This window comes from Prosopis cineraria, unplaced genomic scaffold, assembly GCF_029017545.1.
Source record: "Prosopis cineraria cultivar Desert tree isolate PC_DT_omini unplaced genomic scaffold, ASM2901754v1 PC2, whole genome shotgun sequence".
Classification (NCBI taxonomy): domain Eukaryota; kingdom Viridiplantae; phylum Streptophyta; class Magnoliopsida; order Fabales; family Fabaceae; genus Prosopis; species Prosopis cineraria.
Genome location: NW_026555333.1, coordinates 16706079 through 16720311, shown reverse-complemented (window position 1 = coordinate 16720311; position 14233 = coordinate 16706079). Strand labels below are relative to the sequence as shown.

At 27.9% G+C, this 14233-nt stretch overlaps 1 pseudogene; it reads right to left on the bottom strand.

Moving 5' to 3' along the window:
* Nucleotides 1-90: 90 nt before the first annotated feature.
* On the bottom strand, nucleotides 91-7151 carry LOC129302575 (cysteine-rich receptor-like protein kinase 2; annotated as a pseudogene).
* Between the last annotated feature and the right edge of the window lie 7082 nt (nucleotides 7152-14233).

Genomic DNA, 14233 nt, shown 5'->3' with positions numbered 1-14233 from the left:
ATGAGAGGGATAGAAAAGATATATAAAAACTTAGGCTAGTGTTTGTTACAAAACTTTTACTGGTGAATCAATCAAATCGATATTGTTGAGTTAGATAATATTGTTCCAAGACTTCAACCATGTTTTTATTTCTGGAAAGAAAATAAACTTTTCATATGGGTATGTCAATTTTCTTACTTGTTGAAGGAGGAATTCGCCTTCAACATGAGCATCAATCTTTAGTTCACTGTTTCTCTGACCACTGATGATTTCTAAGACTATCACACCATAGCTGTAAGTATCAGCTTTTTCTGATAACTGCCCATGAAGTGCATATTCAGGTGCCGTATATCCCCTAACAAATATATAATATTTATGACATGTTTGATTAGAGTAATGATACAAACATGAACAAACATGAATATTATGATGTGGCAGATACCTAAAATAGCTATGTGCAACATAAAATACCATATCATGTCCAACATATATATTTATATATAAGAACTTTTTCTTGAAGTATTCACGCTTCGAAGAAAGAGGGAAAGATGTAAGAAAAGGTCAAAACTTTCAACTAACCTATATATATTATTTGATGTCTTGGATAATAATCTACTCTCTCATAATAGTTAAAAAAATTCATAAGAACAATAGGTTTTACTTACAATGTTCCTGCAAATCTAGTGCTAAGATGAGTTTGATCCCCAGGTAAAAGTCTTGCCAACCCAAAATCAGCAATTTTAGGTTGAAAATCATCATCGAGGAGAATGTTGCTAGTCTTTATATCTCTATGTATAATACAAATGTGAAATTCCTCATGTAGATAGGTCAATCCCCTTGCTATGCCTAAGATTATATCATATCGTTGCTTCCAGTTGAGAGAACCTTTTCTGTTACCTGTTCCCCAAGATTACACACTTTGAATGGTAAGTAAAAGAAGACAGAAACATATTAAAGTAATTCTATAAATGTCTAAATAAGAAGTGATGTAGATGTTTATTAAGTTGTTAAATGAAATCATGACCCCTTAATAAGTACTTAAGAGGAATCTATGGTATGCTTCAAAGTTGAAACTGTCACATATCATTAAGAAGCATGAGCTAACCGTTAAAGAACTAAATAAAAATTTTATTGGTTGATATAAGATACCAAATATGAATCTGTCGAGACTGTTGTTTCTCATGTACTCGTAAACAGAATTCTCTTATTGCCTTTACGCAACATCCTAGAAGTCGAACAAGATTTCGATGATGGACATTACTTATCAGCCTTACTTCACTCTCAAATTCTTCATCCATCCTATTGGATTGGCGCATAAGTAATTTCTTCACTGCAACTATTTTTTCATTTTTCAAAGTGCCCTGTTCATAATGATTAAAAATTTTAGTAATGAATGTGTTATTGAAGTTATACAGTGTCTTTTGAAAATATCTAACCTTCTGCAACACGAAATAAAACTCAATAAATAAAGTTACCTTGTATACGGTACCAAATCCTCCTTCTCCTAATTTATTCTTTTCACTGAAATTCTTGGTTGCAGACTTCAAATCATTATAATTGTAATTAATAGGGCCCTTCAACTTGGATTCTCCCATTATCTCACCTATTAAGGAAAACACATTTAAAGTCTCTTCATAAGTTGCTAAACTAGTCTGGGATATGCATTCAGTAATATACATGAAAGTTATTTTAGACACGATCTTTTTTTGAGGGGAAAGAGAAGATGGAAGGATCAATAATCACCTAGCAAATATATAATGGTTGAAGACTTTAATTTCAAATTATTTACCTCTAGGGAGCTCTTTCAGACCTTTTTGACCGTCTAATCTGCATCCAGGCTAATGATGCAATAAGAACCAAAGCAAGAGCTACACCTCCCAACAACTCCACCAATAATGGCTCCCTTATCATTTTTACTTGAACCTACAAGAAAATAGTGACCTCATTTTGAAATGATCACTCAAAATGAACCATTACTGCATCTAAACAAGAATCACCCTAAGAATATATATATATATATAGTCATTTGAAACTGTCATGCCCTAGCTAGAATTTTTGTCCATCTGAACTTCAAACCTTTCAATTAACTGTACCTTGTTTGGAGGGTGTGATATTAATCGTCTGGTTATCAGGAGAAGAAGGAAGTTGTGGAGTATCTCATGAAACACCCAGCATCAAAAGCCCTACCATCTGAACTGGGTAGGCAAGTCTGCACAGTGTTGTACTCTGCTTCAGGCAATCCTCGCACCCACTCTGAGAGATAGTTCCAATACATTGAGCATAGGCATAAATGGTTGTGCTGTTATTGGGCACTAGAATCTTTGTAGCTGCAGAGAAACCAGTGATTCTGGGTGTTTCTGTTTGGAGACTCATTAGCACTTGTTGAATAGTTGAGTTAAATGTTGTGGCTGCTTCTGCATTCTGATTTCCACATGATGCAGAATCGAAAGATCCTGTTGCTTGGTCAAAGAAACTGCTGCTCTCATACCTCAACACACCACCAAGGGTTATTCCATATCAGTTTTCAAGCTTGATCGGTATGGATTTTGCTATCTACTGATGAACCTTAGAGAGGTATGGATTTTGCTATATACATGGTCATGCCGCTGTGAATTAAGGTACTTCTAGGAAAGTCATGTAAGAGTTACAATATCAAAAGTCACAAGGTTATGTCTTTGTAATGCCTAAAGACGCATTTGAAAGAAAATGAAATCAAAAGGTGTGATAATTAACTAGTTAGTGGTGTGAGAAAAAAAAAAGGCGTTAATTCATGGAACCTTGTATGCTTAGAAGGATGCTGCTCTTCATGTAAAGGTTAGTTTAAATACCTATCAATAAAAGTAACGTTGGTACTTGAAACATGTAACATATCCAATATTATTAACAAATAATTTGACTCTTAACAATCATTTAATTCCTTAACCATGGGGTATCTTGGATTTTTGGACACAACATGGGTAGAACGGTATTTTGCCAAAAAAATAATAAGGTTTCACCATGGTGAAGCCTAGTTTGAAGCCTAAGTTGGCCATGGAAGAATGTTGTAAGCAGGCATCATAAAGAACGCATTAGAACAAAACATATTAGAAGGAAAACTGGGGAGATGTGTGGAGCTCTACTAGGACAAGACTTGGAATGTTAGAGGAGCATGGCATCAACCAAGAAGCTTGAGATTTTTGTGTGGTTAGTGATTTACTACCCTTCTCCTCCATTTCACTTGATTTCTCCATGATTGATCAAGTGTATGTACAAAGTCGATTTTGGTGTACTAAGGTTTTGAATGAATCTTCTACATGTAAATGACTTCCCTAAGCTTTAAAAATGTTCTTTGACTATGGGTACTTGCTAAGTTGCTGTTTGATGTGCTTTGTGGATTTCTTTAGTTTTCAAGAAAACTAGGTGTGCAAGATGAGTTTTTGGTTAGGGGCAGAGTTAGCCCTTGAAATTCGGGGGTTTAGGTTTCTCTAGATGACTAAAGAGTTTGCCTTTCAAAATCTGGTATGGATTGGATATCATTTTTTACTTGCAATTTTCTACACGCGTATGATGTAAAGGAGCTGGGAATTGATGGCTTGAATTCTGTAATTGGTTAATTTAAAATGGTTGAAATAGTATATTTAATTTTTGGGTAGAAGAGCAAATTTACCCTTAAATTATAGGTCCCGGAATGTCTAAAACTCTAAATTCATTTTTGATACAATATTTCCTTTCAACTTTTAAAAATAGTGCAATTTAATCTTGCCATTAGCAAAGTTAATTTTGACCACTATTTGACCCGAAAACAATAGAAAAGGAATTCAAAAAATACAAAAAAAAAACCAATAAAATTTTCTTGGTCCTTTGTTGTAATTTAAGTCCTTCACCATACTTTTTTGGTCATTTATTGTACTTTTTGATTTCATTTTTTTTTTATTTTTTAGTCAACTAATGATCATACTTAACTTTTGTCAATGACAATGATAGGAACTAAATTTGCAACATTTTTAAAAGTTGACAAAGAACATGATACTAAAAGTGAATTTATAGTTCTAGACACTTCTGAACCTATAGTTTAGAAGCCAATCTATTTGTTTACCCTTAATTTTGTGGGCATAAATTGTGCTTTTAAACTTGTTGGAAGGCGTTTAGACAAATATCTCTCTCATGGTGAAATCGTGTTAAAGACAGTCTTAAGCTTTAAGAATGTCTAGTTGGAATTTGTTATGGCTACGGTAAGTTGGGCTGCTATATGAATTGTGTGATGTCCTCTTTATTATTTTAGTTGGTGTAGCTTAGAAACCTCTTATTACAGTGGCTTGCTACCAGTGCCAGGCTAGCTAGGCCAACCATTTTCATGAAAGCTTGGAAATCTCTATATGAATTGCATGATTATCTTCAAATAATCTATAAGAAAATCCATGTGTGAATAAAATGTGAAAAGTCTCAATTAAATTAGGCTTGATAAAGCATTGTGTAAAAGGTGACGAGGCATATATATTTATCCAGATCACACAGATTTTCGTCTTTGATCAGGAGAGAAAAGGATTGCTTGGATTAGGATTTGACCTGACATCTGAAATCTTGATCTTGGGATGCAAAAGTGGAGGTGAATAGAACCATGATCAATCTATATAAATATAGGATAAGGGCCTATTTGATTACTGATAAAGATTTGAATGAAGTCAAATAAAAAAAATAAGGAAAAAAAAATTACAAGAAAGGTTCTTCCCCTCCTGCTGGCAGGCTCTAGTGATGGTGTGCATGTGATGGCAATGGCATGTGTGGCAACAGAACTACTTTTTAAATAATTTATGTTTTAATGTGCTTTTTTATAATTTCTACAAACTTATGGTCTTCGGATGTAAATTTTTCATTTAAATGACCTCTCCTCTTCTACAACTAGTAGTTAGGATTCAAAAGCTGTGGTCTATCCAGTTCATCAAGATGACGTGTTGTGTAATTATCTGGTTTGCACCGAAACCCGATGGATCAAAACCGTTGTGATGATACAAGTTTCGCTCTCATCACCAAAAATAAGGATAGGTTAAAATAAAACTCAAGGATTCAGATTTACTGTCATTTTTTTTGGAAAAATAACAGTTGATTTTTTTAACAGTTAAGTTTTCAAAGAGAAAATTACTAATATTTATATTTTTGGCAAAAAAATTTAAAAAATAAATTATAAATATTAATTAAATAATTACAAATTCAATAGTTTTAATTATAAATAAAACATTTACTATTCTTAATTTCTAATTAATATTCTTTAAATCAATATCTACAATTATTTTTTTTCAAAAAATTTCATCAGTAATTTAATTATCATTAATTCCATCTTTAATATTGTCCTCCATCCCAATAATAAAATAACTTTAAAAAAATTCAACATCTCAAAATAAAGACACTTTAAAAAAATAAAGTTTTAATATACTTTTTCAATGTTATTATTTATATTTTTTCTTTTTAATATTCTTTTGTAAATAGAGTATTAAATAAAATATATTTTAAAATTTGTACATTTTATTTTAAAAAAATAAAACTACAAAATATATTTTTAAATTTATTAGTATATGTAATTTTGTCTAAAATTTTATAAATTGAGATGGAGAGATTATTATTATTGTATTGTTAAAAACAATTTTTATTTAAAAAATTATGAATTAAAATTGGCCAAATTAGATTTGGAGATCTAAGATAAGTTAGTGTATTGGATGTTGAAATCAACTTCAATACTTATCATATATATGAACATTGTAAATTTATTATCTATTAACTGTTCAGATCTAATTTACATAATTATATTTATAGTTTATTTTTATTTTTTTAAAAATATTTTAAAAGATATAAAATTTAAAATAAAACACGATCTCTTTTGATGTTAATTTAAAAAAATATTTATTAAAAAAAATTCAAATTTAAAAATGAAAACTAAATCTGAATTATTCAAAATAGTGCAATTATAAATGATGAGCACCGATCGTATTCCAAGGTCCAACCCCTTACGGCTATTCATGGGAATTGTTTCCTACACATCCATGAGTACCACATGATCATTATTAAAATGAGATTTAAATCATTTAGATTTTAATCTGACCATTAGTCTGAATGGCCCAAATTTAAAGTATTATTTATATATTATATATTATATTTATTAAATAAAAATTTATAAAAATTATAAAATATTTTAATATTTTTTTTATTTTTAATCTGATCTATATTTAAGTTAGCATGTTCAATTTAATATAAAATTTTTATAATTAATATATATTAATTATATAGATGTACTTTGCAAGGAGTATGCAGGGTACATATAAATAATCAATAGATATTAATGATACAAATTTTAATATTAAATTAGACCCTTTAAATTAAATCTAAACCAAATTAAAAAATAAAAAAATTATTAAAATTATTTTATAATTTTTATAAATTTTATTTTAATAAATATAATATATAATAATATATTAAATTCCAACCATCCAAAATTTTTAATCTAAATAATTTACATCTTATTTCAAGGATGAGCTTGGAATGAACATAGAAACTAGACCCTCCTGCTCATGTCGCCGTCATAAATAAAAACAATACACAGACAACACACTACAAACCACGCCGAGCCGGTGCTCTGTGTATATCCCAATTTTCTTTTTTCCTAAAGATTACTATTTTTAATTCAAATAGATTTTTTATTTTTCATCCTCGAAAAATATATTTCACGCCCTCAAAAAAAGGGGGGGGGGCAAAGAAAGAAAGAAAAATATCTGTACGTACTCGACAACTTAAAAAGAAGCAAGGCTGCGGAGCCGTACCTGAGGAGCAGCCGTCATAGATGACACGAGCAGCGGTGGTCCCGGCAGAGCAGTTTCTGATATGAGCGGAAGCGACGGTGAAGCAGGCGACACAGTCGGCGACGGAGAGGTAACTCCTGCACTGATAAAGAGCGAAAAGAGGGGTGGCTCCGTTGGCTCGCTGCGCCGTGGCGAAGTGCTTGCTCTGGTTGAAGACCTGATCCCTGAGATCTCCAACGCTGCGTTTAGGCTTTGATTGAACGAATTAGCAGCTACTGGATCCAATTTTATGTACGGAAAGCAGCCAGTGTTGAGGAGATTGGTCTGAGGGTCGGAAACGACGCCGTAACGGAATACGAAAGTAGTAACTAAGGGAAGAAGGAGAGTAACAGGACGTTGAATCATGGTTTTGTGGAGTTTTATTGGAGAGACGTGCGTGTGGGTGTCACTGTGTGCGCCTGTGCGTGTCTCTGTGCGTGTGGAGAGGAACGAACAAGACGACCTTACACTTACAGAGGTCAATAACGAGGAAGCGTATAAGAAATTAATTAGTTAATTAATGCAGGGGAAGGTGTTTGAAAACGACTAATTAATAATAAAATCACTAAGGTGTAATTTAATGGGAGAATTTTAATTAAGGAACATGGATTCAACTTAATTACTAACTGTACTAAAAAACAATCCGCAGTTCAACAGGATTGGGGGAAAAAAATTCTCTTTCATTATACGGTTCAACTGCCAATTTTCATTCTTATATATTTTTTTGTCTTTCATATATAAATTGTTAGTTTAAAAAAAATTTCACATCAAACATACTCCCTTCATTAAAAAATATAAAATATTTTTAATTGAATCTCACCTTTTAATAAAATAATTACTTACTTTTTAATTAATCTTATCTTTTTATATTTATTTCTATTAAATATGTTACAATAAATATGAAGTCATAGGGACATTTTTGAAAAAAAGGTAATGATTACATCTCAAAAAATTAAAAATATCTTACATTTTTTAATATTTAACTCCTCAAAAAATACCTTATATTTTTAAATGAAAAGAGTATAATTTAATAAATAAGTTACTTTTGAGACGTAATATTATTTGTCATATATTAACTTCAATCATTATTTAACAATAACAATAAATCACAAGTGAAATTAAAAATCATCATTTAAAAACCATGTTTTAAAATAGAATTTGTAAGAATGTTTATAACCTATAGAAGAACAATATTAAAATTTAAATAAAAATTCTTAAATATTTTTCTAAAAAACTTATTCAAAATCCTATCCACTCATGGAGCAATGGAAAATCCATGATTTGTCACGTCAAGACGAATGAAGATTTTAAAACTTCGTGATAGGAGAAGGGAGCTTACTCTGCTGTTGCTCTTGGTGGTTTAGTGGGAGCATGGCTTAAGAGTTGATCCCCTCAAATCTCACTCACTTCAATGATACCTTAAATAATCAAGCATATAATCCAAAAATCCTTCAATTATTATGACTTCCCTTCTTACAATGAGCAAACAATATTAACATTCAAGCTCTCGAATAACCTTCAATTTTTTATTAATCTTTTAAACTCTTATTGAACCCCAATAACTTTTAATAAGTAGTTTAACAATACTTGATAGTATTCAGCTTCAATCGCAATCACAACCCTTATGCCAACTTAGTAAAATCATAATTACTAAATAGTTTAATAATTTCCTTTAAATGATACATGATTTCAATAAGTTATTCTCAATCTTAAAACTTATATATGTAAAGATATATAATTTCTCAAGTTACATTTATAATTCTTCTAGGCTCTAATATAAAAATTAAATAGTCATATCTCCTTTAAATTTCATGTTCAAATACCTTAAAACATAATATAAACCAAATCATAAGCAACTTCATACTTTGCAAGCAATATTTAAATAGCACTGTCTTCATTTAAATTTTAATTATACTTGCGTAAATTAAACTATTTGACAAATCTTAATTCATTTTATACCTCCTTATAACCCATACTTAATTATAAATCATATAACTATTCTTATATTTTCTTTAAACTTAATAAAATGCTGTACTAGGTCCTATATAATCATCTCTACTATTTTGGTATTTTTAAATTTTAATCATAGCTCAAGCCACTTTTTACATATATATTTCTCCAAGTTAAAATTATATCAATTAGTAATATTATTTCTATAAATTTTTTCTTTTAAACATTTTGACTAACACTTCATGAGCATTAACCAAACTTCAGTCCTGAATAAGCCTGCAACAATTAATCAATTTTTCATATTAACTTTATCATCCATATTCAATTAAACATCCCAATAAATTATATAAAGCAGCAGCCAAATCAATTCAGCTCCTCAATTTTGAAGAATTCACGGCAGCCCTAAAAAGGAGAGGCAAAATCTTCAATTAAAGAGAAAGAAAACAAGAAGCTTACCACACGCGCGCACAATGGCCATAACTGAGGAGGAAGAGAAGTTGAAGATGACACACATCACATGCCAACGCAAATCAGGAAAAGAACAGAGGAGAAAGAGCAGAAAATAACAACAGAACTCCAACGTCTTCACTTCCAACAGCCATCACGACGGCGAGGACAGCACATGTCGACTGCAACGGAGGAAGTAACAATGGGGACTAGAGAGAGATGGCTAGACACTGAAGAATGAGAAGGCGCGAAGTCGGTGAAGAGGAGAAACCCAGAAAGAAGTGAACTCCAAAGCTCTGTTTCTTGGCACAAGAAGGGGAATACAAATCTAGAATAAGAGTAATCGGAAAAAACTAAAAAATGGGCCCAAAGTTTTTTTCTTTTGACAAAAGATAAGGGTTTTTGGTAATTTTTCAAAAAATAAAATAAAATAAAATAAACCTATTGTTCAAGAGAATTTGAATTTTGGATCTTTAGATAAGCTCCTAATATGAGTTTCTACTGGACCTTACTCTTCATTTGTCATAAAATTAATAAAAAATTAATTTAATTTAATTTAATTTTTTGGGCCATGACAAAATCTACCCATATTCTATATCATTTTTATTATTTTTTATTATCTATTTCGGTGGTTAAGGAGTTAATTATATAGCTTAAATTTTTCCTCCTCTTAGTACTAGGTCTAAGCTAGCTAAATCCTTCTTTGTTATGTGTGCAACCTTACAAGAACATTTTAAAAGACAATTATGTTAATGATCTTTTAATCAGATTAAAGATGAGTAATAGAATTGCTCAAATGTATAAGAATTTCAATTCAAGTAGGTATATTTGTCAAAGTTCATGTGCCTATCACATACTCTATTGGATTTTTTTGTATGTTCTTCCATATTTCTTTAAAAGCTTAGTATCACTTCAGTCTCTCTTTTATTAAGAATTAAAAGCTTAAATTTAAAAATGAGAAAGGGAGAAGTTGGAAATAAAGTTGTTGTCTCTAAAATAACATCTTAATACTACAAATCAAAAATAAAACTTAAATATGATAAATTGATATCAAATTTTGATACAAATTGTTATCAATTTTAAAATTTTAACTTATGCTTAACTATAATGGATAAAATTCCAATAATTTTATTATTATTTTTTTGACAAAACAAGTAAACCCTTTAATAATTATATAGTTAAATAGAATTAAAGTGTGAAATCAAATTACTGATTTTTATAGTTAATTCAAATAATATGAATCACTAAATAATAAATTAAGTTATATTGTAAATTGTATGTTTAATTTACTATATATCCTCAGAGCTCTAACTTTATGAAAAAATTATATATATAATGATATACAGATACAAAGCATGGCTCATGCTTCTTCTTGCAGACATAGCTTCTGAATTTCCCTCTCCCATATTGCTACAATTTTCATCATTTATCATACCATCCTGTTCACACTAGGGCTATGTGAAAGTCCTCTAATCCAATCTAATCCGGTCCAACTCGAGATAAACTCAATTATGTTCAGTTTGAATAAAAATTGGTCTTTCAAGATCAATAAGACTAGACTCTTTCTTCAAGTTGGACTGGATAAGAGACTGAACATTTGAACTACTTGATCTAGTCAAGTCTATAAATTTATTTAATATAATAATAATTAATTTATTAATTATTATTACAATAAGTTAATTTATAATAATAATTAGTTTTTTTTGTATTTTATATTTGTAAAGTCATGAATATTGAGCAAAATTTTAGTATTAACTAACCTCAGTCTTCTCCTTTTATTAGAGAAATTTATTTTTAACTTGGTGAAATATACTTTAGACATATTGAAGGTTGTTTAATTTGAATTATTTGTATTATAATTGAAATACTTTTTATTATTGTTGGAGATTCTTGTGGATTTATAATTGTTATTGTGATAAATTTTATTTGACTATAAGTAATTTTATTATATTAATTGAGTTTTATTATATTAAAATAAATTGCTACCTCACATAGATAAAAAAAAGAAAAAAAATAAAGTGAGATACTATATAAGATCGGGACCAATCATAGTCCTACAAGACTAGTCTAGTCCCATTTGACTTCAGGTATACTAGGACCAAACAAAATCACAAGTTGCTTACTCAATCCTTTTCATGAAAAGGATTAGACTTTGGGTTAGATTAAAGTCCTGTCGGGTTAATCCTTTGTGCAGCCCTAGTTCACACATGGTAAATTTTTAATTTCTTATTCACACTAAAGCCAATATTTACATGGTTTTTTATTCATATTTTTTAATAAACCAAACTTTTCATAAGTTGTGAAAAATGTTACATCACTTATTTCCATATATTTGTTGATTCATTTGACACCCATGCATGGCATAGGCCACATATTAGTTATAAAACAAAAAAAAGTTAAGTAATTTCGTAGTTCTTAAAGAGTATTAATCGGTAGTATCTTAATCTTAAATTTGTAATATAGTTGTAAAAATGTGTCTTTTCAATTTTACTCTTCACAAAAAATTAATTACTATATTAGAATGTTGTATAGAAATTAGAAGCAGTTTAATAACTTGTTGCAATTAAAGAGAAGTACTATCCTCTAGTCCTATTTATAGAATAAAGGAAAATATTTTTCTGGATTTTACTTATAAATCATATTATTAAATTTTTATCATGAATTTCTTTTATGAATATTAGATAAAAAATATATTATTAAAATACACATATTTAATAGGAATAAAGTTGAGAACCTATTACATTTAATTTTTAAATAGAGTGAATGGATTTAAAATTTTTTTAATTTTAGTAAAACATGTTAAAAATAATTTATAAATATGATCAAGAGGAGTAAACATTTTAAAAAAAAAAAAACTTTAACATTTGCCATGCATATCGATAAAACTTTAAAATTATCCTATAGTTAGGATAACATAGCTATATGTATTACTCATTTTTGATAACAGAGAAAGTGCCTGTTTGGTTAGGCAAAATAATCGATTATTTTACTGTAAAAAATCGATTAACCAAAAACAGATCCAAACGCATAAAAATCATGTAATTGATTTTGTTGGTTAAAATTAATTTTTCTTGAAAGCTGGCAATTGGAGCGCCTGAGGATAGCCCATCAAAAAGCGTTGGAAAAATTACAAAGAAAAACCCAAAAAAAAAATTATAAAAAAAGCCCAAAATTTAATAAAACAAAAAAAAACCAATAATATTTTACTTCTTAAATAACAGTGTAACAACTTTAATAATATTAGATATAAATTTATCAATAATTTAATTTTAAAATATAATATTTTTTATGATAATTATACAATTAAAATTGATTCTAAATAAATTATTCAAATATATTTAATTTTATTAAAATTAATTTTAAAAAAATGATATCCAACAAATTATGTTATAACATAATTAATTATAATTAAAATTTATTATTTAATTAATTATTTTTATAATTTATTTATTCAATTGAAATTCAAACTAGCACAAAAATATATGTACTTATTTACATCTTTATGTTTAATGGTGAGAAGAAGGACCATAATTATACAGTAACAAAGTCAGTTACGTTTGGGTTGGATAAAGCGGCTGAGCATTAGAAGCTGTATATGCATATGGACGGACTCACGTGGATTTAGGAGCAGCCGCCTGCCTCCCGCACCTTCTTCGTCGTCGTCGCTTTTTTTTTTAATACATATTAGTGCATGTTTGGTTTTCTTAGTAAAATATTCTTTCGTTAAAAATTCATTTAACAAAAATTAATTTAATAAAAATTAATTATTATAACAAAATTTGTGTTTTAATATATTTTTTAAAAATCAAAATCAATTTAGTAAATAAAAAGTTATTTTGAATTATGATACTGAAACATGCTTTTAAATGTACAATTACCATAAATAACATTAATTTATGATGATTTGTAAATTTTATTATATAAATGTAATATATTGTAAAATAATATAAAATTTGGTATGTTAAATAATAAAAATAAAAAACATAAAATTTTGATATATTGAAAAAATTATATAATAAATAGTTTAAAATACATTAATATTGAAAATTAACATGATTTAAAAAATATAGATGATAATTTTTTTATTCAAAAAAATTTAAGCAATTGGGAAAAATTTTGTTGATAATAAAAAATTTAAATAACAAAAACTATGATATATTAGATAATAAAAGTATAAAATATAAAATTTGATATATTGGATAAAATTTTATAAATAGTTGAATATATATCAATGCTAAAAATTAACATGATTACTTATTCAATCTAATATTAAAAAATTAATTTCTAATTATTATTATTATTTTAAATAATAATTATATTTTTAATGAATTACAAATATATTTTAAATAAAATGATAATAGATTAAACTTAGGATCATATGATTGAGAAACATTTTACCTTTGAAATCACTTTTAAAAGCTAATCCTTCTACATCCATCTAATTAAGTTTTAATAATGTATCATAAATACTTTTAAGATGTCTTTTTATTTTCTTATTTTTTTTCAAACAATATCCCCTATTTTAAAAATGAGAAAGTACTTCTCAAAAGTTACAAGCACATTACCCAAACACATCATTACTTCTTCAAAGGATAAACGTGTTGCAAGCACTATAGCTTTTGGGGAGGGAAATTTTTAAAATTAATATATATATTAAATAATTTTTATTGCTATATTTTTGCCAATGTAATTTTATTTGCTACAGTAATAATGTGATATTCTAAAAAGTCAAACAAAATATAAAGTGACACAAATCTAAATATTTATTTTAAGAAAAAAATTATATAAAATACTTTAAAAATTACTTGTTTTACATATACCCAAACTAATCTCAACTTGCATTGTATATATATAAAAAAATGTATTTATACAAACGCTCAACTCTCACAATTATCAATATATGATTTCACAAAAAATTTAATTAGAAAAAAATTTATAATGTAAATATTAAGTATCACTATTGTTTTTAGAGTTGAAGATTTAATAAATAACAAAAAAATAGTAATAAGTTAATAAATCATATATTCTATTTTTATTTAAATATTTCAATA